The sequence below is a fragment of the Pteropus medius genome, unplaced genomic scaffold, assembly GCF_902729225.1.
Source record: "Pteropus medius unplaced genomic scaffold, Ma_sr-lr_union100, whole genome shotgun sequence".
Classification (NCBI taxonomy): domain Eukaryota; kingdom Metazoa; phylum Chordata; class Mammalia; order Chiroptera; family Pteropodidae; genus Pteropus; species Pteropus medius.
Window position 1 is genome coordinate 33,701,906 of NW_024354875.1, and position 9,711 is coordinate 33,711,616.

A 9,711-nucleotide genomic window follows, 5' to 3' on the forward strand; every position below is an offset into this window, starting at 1 on the left:
ATTTTGAAAATCTGTGTTTCTGGTTCCATGCCAAGGCTGATTCTTCAGACTCTGGTCACTCTGGTCTGATCATCGGGACTGCTAGGGAAGGCCCTTAGCGTACACCTGGAGAGAGTCACTGAAGCCAAGGACAGAGGGATGGGTGAGTGAGAGCGACCCATCCAGACTCTAGAGCTGGTCAGGACTGCAAAATGATCCTCTAGATTCAAGCAGCCAAAGGCACATAACAACCCAATGCAGTGCATGTACCTTATTTGGATCCTGATTCAAACAAAACGACTGTAAGAAGACATTTTGGGGTAATCAGGAAAATTTGAATTTGGGCTGAGTATTACAGATTGTGTAAGCATTATTAATTTGATGTGTGTGATAATGGTGTGTGTGATAAAAAAAAGAAAATTCCCTTATGTTTTAAAACATGTATATGGAAATATTTAGGATTGAAATACGATGTCTGGGATTTGTTTTAAAACGTTTAAGGAAAAAAAAGCTGATGAAGCAAGTACGGTGCCTTAGTCCATTTGGACTGCTGTAACGGGAAACTGTAGACTGCATGGTTTATAAACAACAAACATTTATCTCTCACAGTTCTGGAGGCTGGAAGTCCAAGATCAAAGTGCTGGCAGATTCTGTCTGGTGAGAGCCCTCTTCCTGGGTCATGGATGGCTGTCTTCTCTCTCTAACCTCACGTGGTGGAAGAGGTGAGGGAGGTCTCTTGGAGTCTTTTTCATAAGGGCATGACCCCATGCATAAGGCTCTACCCTCATGACCTAATAACCTCCTAAAGGCTCCGCCTTCTAATATCATCACAGTAGGGATCAGTTTTCAACATATAAATTTGTGGGGACATATAGCAAGGCATTAATGGTTAAATCTAGATGATAGGATTCTTTATTTTTCAGTAAGATGGTTGAACAAAAGTGTTTTTCAATTGAATTTTTAAATTAAGTTATTTTTTGAATTGAGGTATAACTGACATATACCATTGTGTATATTTAATGTATATACTATTCTTTATACTATTCTTGCTACATTTTTATCTGTTGAAAATTTTTTTATAATAAAAAGTTAAAAATATAGACTATTTTATCACAAAAAACTCACAGAGGGGAACCAGACACACCTGTTTACCCACTTTGATGGTGACTGAATTCTGTATTGAGATTCTTAATCCTAATGGTCAGACTCAGAGGTCAGCTCTTACGTATAATAGGGAGGTGACGAAGAAGGGGCATTCAAAGACGACTCCTACAAGCTTTGACCAGGCTTGTAGGACCAGCCTCAGCTCCTCTGCCTGGCAAGAAAGAGGAAAGAGCTTCTGTCTCAGGGCAAATGCAGCCCAGCTCTGGCCGGCTCTCAGGGCTGTGGTTTCCTCCTGTGTGTGCCGCGTTGCTGCATGACCAGTTCAGGGAGAGCAGGGCACAGACCGTAGGCCACTGGATAACTACCAAGTAAAGGTCCTGCTCTTACAGCTTCCAGTTGCTTTTGCTGCCCTCTCCCCACAACATGCCACATTGTCCCATAGGTGTGCTGGCTGTCATCCTGCACTGACTCATCCACAGACGTGGCTTCTGGAATAATCTCATGCTAGTCTCCTTGTGAGGCATGGGGCAGGATCCAGGCTATCTTTCAGGGACAGTGGAGAAGCCCTCTAGTTAGAAGAGGCAAAGCAGGCCTGACACTCACTCTCGTCTAGGCTCCAGCCCTTCTACCTTCCCGTTCTAGGTTAGTCTACAATCTCTAGCCTTAAGCTGGTCCTGGGAAGAAGACTCTTTGCTGTTCTCTTATGTCCTCTTTCTGGCTGAAATACAGGCTTTTCTAGAAAATATTTTTTTCCTTTCTGCCTTAAAATATGTTGGGTAGTCTATTTTCCTTTAAGTGCTGAGTAAAAGGTGAGTGCCTTTTACTGGTGCTGGGCTAGGACTGGTCCTTTGTAAGCATCGACCACGGCTCCCAGAGTGGAAAAAGGCTGTTGCTGAAAATCTGACTAAGCTATTGCCAACATGTGTTATGAGAAAGACTGCTCTCACAGAAACAGAAAAATCAATTAAAAAAATTCGAGTTATACGTCGTCAGACTCAAAGTTTGACATTTCTACATTTTAAATAGGATCTCTAATTTTGCTTTTTTCCTTCCTAATGGCTTCCATCTTTGTCTCAATTATAGTAGGTTAATGAGAACTACAAGTCTTACCAACTGCATACACACTTTGATTTCTTTAATTTCTTCTCACTTTTAGTGAATGATGAGGGCACCGACACTGCACAAACTGAGCTGGAGTTCCACTGATGTGACCCCACGCAAAAGCTCAGTTTCACTTGGCAGCGGGTACGTGAAAATCCAAATTCAGGCTACAACAGGTGATTGGAGAAGGTCGGTATATAAAGCTCGAAAGTGTGGGTTGTTTAAAAGCCAAATATACAAAAGTCGAAAATGTTGCCCAGACCCAACTAGAGTGTAAGCACCGTGCAGGTAGGAATGTTGGCCATTTGTACATGGCTATATCCCAGTGCCTATTACGGGGCCGGGCGCATGGTAGATGGACGCATAAACTGCCTGTGCTTTGAGATTCTTGTAGCCACTTGTTACATGCTATCACGTATTCCCATTAAGAAATTTTACTTTGAGATTGAAGCTTCTTGAAAGCAGAAGTCAAATTTTCTTTCTTATAGCACCTAAATCATCCTTAATTGGGATTCAATAAATGTTTATTGAACAGATAGAACTAGCTAGTCATTAAATAATTTTAAAACAAAATCCCACATAGGTCATTAGAAAAGCCATGGCCCATGCTGCAGAAAAGGACAATTGCTGGAGCCCCTAGAAGTTTCTAAAGTACTGTGTGGCAGGAAAGTAAATTTCCTGTCCCAGAAATCTGGTGAAAGAATTCACTTGAGGATTTAAGTCTTAGGAAAAAGAAAAAAAGAAAAAGACCTAAGGAAGGAGGCTAAGAAAGGAAGGTCTTTTCCAGGGCATATAGATTAAGGGTATTTAAAGACCACTTAAGAAGAGAACCAGATGCCAGCCAGGTTTGTGCTTCAGTTTAACCACATTCCCTGCGAAACTTGCTTACGGGAAGATCAGAAGCTCTCAGGATCATTACTGAAGAGGATTCAGAGAAATTATCGCCTGCTCCCAGTTGAAGAGAGAGCAAGTCTGGGTTTTTTTTTTAGTGTCAACCTCTACTGAAATGTGCTGTTGTCAAATCAAAAAGGGGACAGATCTGGAATTTCACAACTCTGATGAAAGTAAAATAAAAGGAGATCTGTATCATCTTAATCAAAGCATGTGCCACCTGAGTCGGCTCTCTGTCTCATCCCTTGGCCTTGGTGACTCTCATGCGCTAGAGGTTAAGGGTTTGTTAAAGAAGATGGGTTTTGATTAAGTGTCACATTTAGTGTGATGTGACATGCTCTTTATCATTGCAAGGGAAAATTGGGGGCTGGGGGAGTCTTTATAGTTAGTTCCCAATATAAATTAGGAGTCTTGGGGAATGGGTGCTTTGCAGTTGGCCCTGATCTTTCCAGGACCCAATGAATGTGTGTATGTGAGAGTGTGCGCGTAATGTGTGTGTGTGTGTGTGTGTGTGTGTGTGTGTGTGTGTGTGTGTGTTTGGAGAGATGCCAGAAAAGTCAGTTTCCAGGTGCCTGTGCTAATGGGCTGGTTACCCCGCTTGGAGTTTGACTAGCAATTGTAACACAAGGCTCCGGTTCTAAATTCGTCCATGTTCTTGATGTACTAGGCAAAGGTCTTTGCGCCTTTTACTCCTTTGGAATTTCAGTATTGCTTAGGAAAATTTTAAAACATCTGTTCATCCCACTTGGGGACCATGATACAAATTTGAAGATAGAAAAGCAGGAGGAAGTATTTGGAGTGCTGCAGGCCATTTCTAACCACGGTGTAATGCCTCTCCTGACTTCGCCTAGAGAAAGGAGAGTAGGCAGAGCCAAAGCCTCCTCCTTCCAAATCTACGATGTGCAACATACCTTCAGATTCTGATTCTGGCTTAGCTTGCCAGTGAGAGCACAGAGAAGATGGGGGCACAGGAAAGCCCCAGACCGATCGGGAGTGCTCATGAGGAAGGGAACGACAAAGGGTGGGGATCGAGGAAAACATTTCAGAAGGGAACATTCCCACCCAAAAGGCACCTCAGCTTCAGATTAATCTTTCTAAAATGTCACTGGCATCAAGAGTATCTTCCGTGCTCAGAACCCTTCCATAGCCCTTCTCTTCCCTCCCATCGTCTACGGAAGAAAATCCACACCCTTCATCTTGGCACTCGATGCCACACATCCTGGGCACCCCCAGATCAGTCTGCTTACTGCCTCCCAAGTGATTCACTCGCTCCTGTCGTCCGCGTTTGCTCGTGTCACTCTCCTACCGGGTTACCTTCCCTGTTTTTCTCTTTCCCATCTCCTAAGATGAGAAAGGCTACCCATCTTCCAAGGTTGGCTACAGCCCTTTCTGTTTCATGAAGGAGTCTCAGCCCTCTGGGATAACTCCTTTTTTTTTTTTAATCCAAAAATATAAATGGAGAGCCTACTACGAGCCCAGAATTGCTCTAGACACCTGGAATAAGTCAGAGAACAAAACAGATAAAGATGCCTGCCTTCAAGGAACTTGTGGTGTAGTATTTGGTACTATAAACACTAAAAATAAGGCAAAGGAGTATCATGTACCTAGTCGCTCACCATTGCTATGGAAAAAAGAAAAAGAGAGTAGGGAAAAGGCGATGAGGTGCTCTGGCAGTTTGGGGGCAGGGGCCAGCGGCAACATTATGTGAAGGATGGTCAGGATAGGTCTCCTTGAGATGATCAAAGACTGGAGGAAGGCAGGGAATTTAGCCAGGCGGACACCAAGGGAAGAGCCTTTTAGGCAAAGGGACTATCTAGGGCAAAGGCCCCCAGGCAGAGCTGCCCAGGTCCAGGAGGGATAGAGCGCCCCTCCTTCCTCCTCAGCTTTCCAGGTGGCTCTGCACATGGTATAGCTCTGGAAGAAGGTCTGTGGACAAAGAAAATACAAGACAATCCATAACATTTAATACCAAACAGAAATGCCTGCAATGTTTGTTACGACCAGTTCTGAATTAAGGAAGAAGTTAGACAAGTAATGAAGCAGTGCTTAGGTTTCCATTGCTATGTTCAAAGGTAAATTTTTTAATTAGAAAAAAATACTTATTTCTGCTCCTTTCATATGTCCTATTGTTCAGAAAACAATCTTATATATGCACATGAAGCAATGTACTATTACACACTCTGTCTAAAAGCAAGGTATCATAGGTAGAGCTGAGCAGCCAGCCACCCAGAGTTCTTGGCCTATGGGATCTTGCCTCCTGATTTTACATTAATTTATGAAAATCAGAAATGTCATCTTCAAAAGCTGTTAAGGGGCTGTAAAAAATATTCACTTTCTTCAATATTACAGTTGTAGAAATGGAGTAAATTTTCTTTATGAAATCAAAAGCAAAGAAGAAAATGGCACTTTACATCTTTGGTACATTAGTATAGTATAGAAGGACAAAATACTGTGATAAGCTTTCTCTTCAATACCAAGAAGATATTCTAGTCCAAGTTTTAATATGCTTCCTATCTTTTCACAGGTGCTTTTTACTTTTTTATTTTTTTGCTGCTTTTTATCTTTCTCCACTTTTCATATTAGAGTACTGGTATAGCCTTTAAAACTTCGTTAACAGGAGCAGATCTGTTATCCACTGATTTCTTCTCAAAAAACACTAACCATTCAGATAGCCCAGCAGTTTCATTCTTATGAATGCTCTAGCCATGAAAAAAACTCAATAGGACACAAATCCAAGGAATAAAAGAAATCCATCGTGTTTTGGACTGTTTGTTGCAGGATTATGAAACCTAAACTTCCCAGTGGAAACAGGAAGCTGGATGTGAGCCCTTCCACAGTACAGTGTCCATTCACTCTGTAGGCCATGAAGGCTACTGGCCTCTGACATCACGTTCATCTGTCATAGGGCCAACACTTGGAGTTTTGACAATAACATAAAGTATACCTCCTGTGATAAGTAAGACACCACCACTAGAGTGTCACCAGAGCTTATACTGTCATGGTCGTGACCCAAGGACAGCTTCTTCAGCTTCAGGTGGGGACACTCGAGCACTAAGAATGGGACTTGGTACAAAGTCTTCATGTTGGCGGCTGCAAGGGCAGCTCTCGACTTCAAGCCCCATATGCTACCCAGAAACAGCTTAATGTAATTTTTTAAAAGACATTAAATGAAAGTATGAACTGGCAAGTGCTTCTTATTACAGGGAAAATAACAAATGTACTTGTGACATCGCAAACCCTCCTTTGCTTCACAAAACAGTCCCTGCCTGTCTCCCTTCTTCCCCGCTCACTGACTTACCACCTCCCCTGCAGTTCGACTTAAGCCTCATCACTGACACATCGCTGAGGTTCCTAGAACCGTCTGCTAGGGATGCTCTTCCAGCCTCATTCAAACTTCTAAGTAATCCAGTGTTGTGATGGAGCCTGGAGTGTAATCCCTGCACCTTTACTTCTGTCCCGTGGGTCCTTGGGTGAATCACTCAGCCAATCTGTACCTCGATTCACTCATCTGTAGAATGGGGTTTCTCTTCATGTTATTCTGAAGGTGGAGATTTAAATTGTTGTCGATGTTTTGCTATTATAATTTTTTGTTGTTATAAATGTTATTGCAATGCATATGTGCACATAAACCTCTTCTGACATTTAGGAGTATTTCTTAAGATAGAATCTCAGAAGTTGAATTACTGAGTTAACAAATATGAACATTTTTTAAGACTTTTAAATTCATATTGCCACATTCTTTCCCCCAAAAGGGCTGTATTCATGTACTGCAACCAGCAACATGCAAAAATTCCAGCTTCATGATGGCTTCAACTGCTCTAATATTACAAAAAAAATTTTTTTTGTTGACTTAATAGGTAGCAGGTGAGTTTGCTTTTTTATGTAAACGTCATAGGGAGGTTTATCATACATTCAATACATTAAGTGAATTTTCACGAAGTAAGTAATCAGCACCCAGATCAAGAAACTGAACATTATCAGCACCCCAGAAGCCCCTGTCATGCCTCCTTTCACCCTCCTCCGCCCCATCCAGGGTAATCACTGTCCTGACTTTTTACACCATATATTAGTTTGGGCAAGTGACATTCTTCATTTTCATTTCCTTGATTACTAGAGGAGCTAACCATAGTTCCATGTATTAGTCAATGAATTGTAGTTCTTTTGTAAATTGTTTTTCCAAGTTCTTTGTCCAAGAAATGGTTGATTATTAAGCAATCTCTGAATGCTGAGTTTGGCTAAAGTTCAACTATCGTCATCACATTATTGTTCAGAAATGGAGAAGTGTGTTTGTGTCTGTGTGTGTTTATGCTCTCATGACCTCCCTCTGACGATACTCCTTCTACTAATGCTTCTTTACTTCAAAGTAAGAACGACACCTGGCAGGGGGAACTTTTCGGTGACAAAACTGAGCCTAAATAGACTGCTGTTCTTTCGGTGTCTTTAAGAATTACGGAAATAGGTCACTGAACCTTTTTAAAAATAGAACTGACACATTTGGAGAACACATTTTTTTCTGCTGAGATAGTACTCAGTATAAGATGAAAAGATCTCTAGAGGGCAGATGAATTTAGACATTTGGTATCAAAAATAAATATTCTTAATTGTAATAACTCATGGGGAATATAGTGTCTTTTATAAGAAAGATCTCTAAACATTGTTACCTAAACAGCCTACATAAAATTCTCCCACTTCAGTTCTAATGTGGGTTCTTCCAATGTACAAGTAGTAGCTTGCTAACTCCTGCCCAGCCACACCTGGCAACAGCTGTTGATGGAAAGAGAAGGGTCACATTATCGATTGTGGTCAGTATTTGTTCTCTCACCAAAGCCAAGGTCTCCTGTCTCACTACGTTTGCTTTCTCCTCTCCTAAGTTTTTACACAGTTCACTCACTCATCCGTGGATTCATACTCACAGCTGCGTAACAGGCAGGGACAAGGTTATATTTCCTCCTGGGCACAGCTCCACCCCAGCCCTTCCAAACTTGACTGATTTGTGGCAGGCCAGCCACAGAATCTTTGCCCACGGGCTCCCCTGAGCTGTCTAGGGGCCCTAGGTCGGCTGGGGGTGGCACTTTTCAGCCTATTCCCGAACCATCTTCAGAAAGCTTTCTCTGGCTGTCGCTCCAGCCCCTCCTCATACTCTTATCTGCCCTGCTACCTTCAGAAACCCCAGGCACCTCAGGGGTGGGCACTTATGTCGTTTTGAGGGATTCCCCAGGGCTGTCTACACTGCCATGCTTGGGCTCCACCAAGGAGAGAGGCAAGATTTGTTGGCTGAGAAAGCAGAGCCTGGAGTTACTGTAGAAAGACACTTCAATTCAGTCCTAACAATAGCAAGAAGACACCTGAGGGGCTTGGCTGTCCCAGGAGTGTGTGTGTAGGGGGAGGGGGGCAGTGAATGGGAGGGAAGGAGGAGAATGCAGAGCTGGAGCAGGGACACCTGTGTTTTAGAAAAGTCTGGCTGGCAGCAGGGAGAGAAATACAGGGGTGATAGTGTCCTGGGAACCCGGTAGTGGTTTCGTGGGGCTGGGCAGCAAAAGGGAACAGAGGGATAAGTGTGAGACATTTCTCAGAAGTAGAACACTGTGATGAAAAAGTGGTTCTGTAGTAAAACTGACAAATCCAATGACAAAAGGAAACCTCACAGGGTGATCTGATCATAAATTCCTAACTGACAGGTCAGGGTAGGTAGTCACGCCCCAGGCCTGTAACTTCTTTAGTAAAAGGTTTATCTTTGCCTTAAGCAAACCCTGTCTATTGTTTCCGTGCATCTAGGTTAACACACCTTTGAAACAAGCCATAACCACCCTCAAGAGAGCACAGAATCATACTAACTGCCCTGTAATCCAATCCTTGCCTTGCTTTCTCTCACCTTCGTGTAACCTTCCTTAGACCACTCCTTAGTTTCAAATGCCCTTAAAAAAAAAAAAAAAACTGCAAAATTGTCATTCTCTTGCTTCCAGGCAATTGTCCTCAGTTTTGGCTCAAAAAATTCTTATGAAAATTCTCTACAGATTGAACGTTTGTTTCTTACATCAACGCTACACAGGAGGCACCTGATCACTTTGACATGGCACTGAGAGATAAAGAAGTGTCAAGGATGCTGACGCAGCACTCTCGAACCAGAACACAGCTCCTTTTGCACACATGCATCCATTCAGTGACTCTATGTTTCATGTCCACCTTGTGTTAGACACTGTCGTAGGGTCTGGGAATAATGCAGAGCTACTGCCCAAGGGCAGTTTTCATTTGGCTGGGGAGGGGGCAGTGCAGACAACAAACTAGGAAGCAAATAAAAAAGATGATTAACCATGGTGCTAAATGCTCTGAGAAGATAATTTGGGCTGAGGGGATCATGTGATGGGGGAGGACTTTCTGAAGAAGTGACGTTCAAACTGAGACTTGAATGATAAGAAGCAGCCAGTCAGGGGAAGAGCCAGGGCAAGAATATTCTAGATAATCCAAAGCACCTCTTGCAAGAGACTCCAAAGTAGGAACCACCCTGGCACATTGAGGAACAGAAAGAAGACCACTGCAGCGTGAAAAAGAATTTTGCAAGATGAAATTGTTTTTTGACCTATCTGCTGAGCCGCCGCTGGAGCTATACTGCCTTAGGTTTCCAGACACTACAGACTC

General features: G+C 42.8%; 1 pseudogene; it reads right to left on the reverse strand.

The window, feature by feature from the left end:
- Positions 1 to 5,731: 5,731 nt before the first annotated feature.
- Positions 5,732 to 6,277, reverse strand: LOC120596879 (oligosaccharyltransferase complex subunit OSTC-like; annotated as a pseudogene).
- Positions 6,278 to 9,711: the final 3,434 nt, after the last annotated feature.